Raw genomic sequence first — 3,792 nt, forward strand, 5'->3', positions numbered from 1 at the left:
TTAGAATAAACTGTAATATTAGGGTATTCATTGGCCTTGTGTCAGGAACATAACGTCAATAGTGAAAATGATAACTTCACCTATTTCTTATGATCAATAATCCAAAATGTGGCAAAATATCGGATTTGTATATCAAATTCAAGCCTGATTCATTTACAACGAGTCTTAATCTTCCGAGGAAACCAATTAATCTACTGATATTCTGGCACATATCATCCACATCAATTTTCCATTTCAACTCAGCGTCAATATAAATTCCAAGATACATATATTCTGTCGTTTCAGAAGAGGGCGTTAAATTGATGTTGATAGGCGAGAAAAGAGACATGCGGGTAGGCCCTTTACCAGCTTAACCAAGCAATAAGAACAAACAATATGAGTTTACAAACCATGCATAGTTTACACAACGAGAAAAAAAAAAGTGTTGCACATTCTATACCACATACAAATAAATAAATAATAGAATAAAATAAAATAGAATGAAATAAATAATAGATTAGCAATAAAATAATTATTCTAAAGAACATATCTTACACGTCGGTGATCTCACGCGATCGAAGTTACACACAGTGATATAATACAATGCTCAAAAGTAAGAGCGCTTAGGGTGACACAACATTTGCTCCTGCGACAATTGCTTCGGTCTTTATTTTCTCCAAGGACTTAGGGTTAAGGTTGTGATAGAATTTTAGGTTTATTTTGATGTTAGGATTAAGATTATGGTGAGGGTTATGTTTGTTGGAAGGTTTTATGTTTGGTTTAGAGTGCAAATACTTCATGGGAGCAATCGTCGCAGGAGCAAATGTCATGGAACCTTTGATATCATCCAGGTCTGAGCTTTTGTGGAACGGTTTTCATTTTTTTTTTCCATTCACGTTGCTTTGTTTAGAAAAGGTTGATGTGCATAAAAAAAAAACACAAAACATCAACAACAACGACAAACTCGTTCCTGGTAAAGTCGAGGAAGTCATGAAGTCACTTTAGATTTACCTCAAAACAGCTGAAGAATAATTGTCTTTTAGGGCGGTTCTGCTGACTATTCACCATGTAGTACTAATACAGTAACTGAGGTGTATTAGGCAACAGTAAGTTCCTTTTCAAGAAGTACAATATTTAGTATTAAAAAATGATGAAAATCATAATTTTCTATCCTTCTCATGATTACCAGTACTTCAACATTTTAGTCAAATAGTTATTCGTTGAGTAATAGGTATTCTTCGTTTGTTTTCATACCCCAGATATTTGATCAAATGCAATATTCAATTATAGATTAAAAAAATAAGACTGGGAATAAACCTCAGCTTTTTTTTTTTCCTGGAAAAACAAACGACATTACTCAATATGCGCTTGGATATGCATCCAATGATATATACAGCACTTGTAATTCAGTGAGGTAGACGAAATTTATACGACACATTCGTCTATTTCTTTGTCTTGTAAACTTTGAATAGAGCTTTGCAATGACCAGTTTGCATAAGTATGTATTCTTTGATATTCTTTACACCGATATTGTCATTTCCCCAAATCAAGGTGACATTTCCTATGTAGACCTACTGCTCACACGTGTAAAAAAGATGAAGCAAAATCGATGATGAACATCTACTTACAGAAGTTCTGAAATTGATTTAAGGCTAAGGTGTGTGTTTTTTATTCTTAAAATAATGAATTAAATTTGATCTAACGAGTTCATAGAATTAAATTATTCGTTGGCACAGTAGACGAAGCACAATTACTGAAGATCATCAAAGGGGAAATAAAAAATCTATATGACGTAATCTAAATCGTGTCCGTGCTCTGTTGAATCAAACAAAGACAAACACAAAAAATGATAAAAGTTACCTTTTTATCCTATTCATAAGACAAAGGTTGCATTAACTTTTCTTTCTGCTTGATCAGCAAAACAAAACTCTTTCAGTTTCCTTAAAGCACAAAACAAGCCTTACCATTGGTTGAAACTGCAGCAAAACAAAGCAAGATGGCGAACGTGGGCATCCAAACCCGAAAGGGCATCCAGAATAAATCCATAGCCATCGAAGTGTCCATGTTTAAGCACGTCATAGGCCTTACATCGTAGCCAAAGTTTTCGTTAATATTTCGTGCAAAGGGTGTCGTCGGGAACAACCCAATATCACTTATACTACCTGGAAAAATGTATCATGATGCGACTGCTCTACATGGTAAACGAACACTGACGTGCGACGTTTTGACAAGTGTGTTACGTGAACTTTGGTTAATCCGGTGTCGCAGCATCTCAAGGCATGATTTGCAAGACCACATCAGTGTAGCCCGCCCGCCGTGGGAGTTCGATGCTAGATCTAGAATCGGCTACCGATCAATAATTTAGCGAACAAAAGGAAAGGAGTAGCTAATGCGTAATGCCACACAATAGAGCTTGAGAAGAGTCAACAAAATTTGTATATACATCAAATTTGGAAAACAATGGTTCTCTCCCAAATATAAACTTCTTTGATATTAGCATATCTCATTAAAATATCGTCTCAAAATTTCATCAGAGTCCACCCGGCAGACGTTGTAAACCAGTTTTCCATCTACTGTTTTCTGCGCAGTCTCGCTACGCACTGTGAAACCGATCGATCAAGGGTGTGTAGAGAGAGATCGATATCTTTCGTTTTTAGTGTGCCTTTATCCTGGTCCACTTTCTTCTCATCCCACGTCAGGGCGTCACCGGGAAGGGGGGGGGGGTGCGTTAGGTGCGAACGCACCCCCTTCAGACCCTTAAAAAAAAATCCTTATTACCACTTCAGTCTGCGAACGACCTCAACGCCGGACGCTAAATAATATATATATTTTTTTTTCTTTTTTTCGTTGTACCAGGGACACGTACACGTTTGAGTGTACGTGCACTACAAGGATGTAGGGTCTATCAACAGCACTATACTTCTGACCAATCCAAATTGAGAATGCAAGCCCAAATGCGAGCCTCAGCCTCAGCTCACCGACGGCGGCGCCCGCGGCGACCAGACCCCAGTGCCGTATTCTGCCAGGCCCACGCGTGCAGGACTCTACACTAGTCCTGTCTTCACGTACGTTGCTTGTCTATAAAATGCATCCCGGTATGGTAATCAGGGCGTCGATCCGATCCCCCCGCCCCCATAAAATTTTTGGAGGGGTAAGTATATCCCTCCCCCCCAATAATTCCCGAGATGAGAAGATTTTTTTTTAATTTCTTGCTTTTTCGACAGAAAAAAAAGTTGCCCCCATAAAAACATTGGAGTGGCAAGCTATCATCATTTGTCCCCCCCCCCCCCCTCATAATCAATGATTCCCGAGATGAGAAGATTTTCTTGCTTTCTTGACAAAAAAAAAAAAAAAAGTTGCCCCATAAAAGTATTGGAGGGGCGAGTATATTATTTGGCCCCCTCATAATCATAATTCCCGAGATGAGAAGATTTTCTTGTTTTGTTTTGTTGTTTTTTTTTGATAGAAAAACTGTCCAAATATTTCACCCAAAGTGCGCACCAGGTTGCTGAATTTCAATTCTACAAATGCTTAATCTCTCTCTCTTATGGGAGGGGGATACACTCAAAGTCTTGGGGATTGAGAGCTTCCCAAATTCCAAATGTCCTTATGAGCTATTTTATTTTGAATTCTAAAAATGCAAAAGCTTCCTCGTATGCAGGAGCATCAATCCTGGAGAATCTTAGAAGGGAGCAGATATGTCATTTTGTCCCCTACAATTCTCTCAATCAGGGAAATTTTCTTCTTTTTCTGATAGAAAACTGTCCAAATATTTCACTCATTGTGCAACGGATTGTTGAATTTCAATTCTGA

The sequence above is a fragment of the Diadema setosum genome, chromosome 2 (assembly GCF_964275005.1).
Source record: "Diadema setosum chromosome 2, eeDiaSeto1, whole genome shotgun sequence".
NCBI lineage: Eukaryota > Metazoa > Echinodermata > Echinoidea > Diadematoida > Diadematidae > Diadema > Diadema setosum.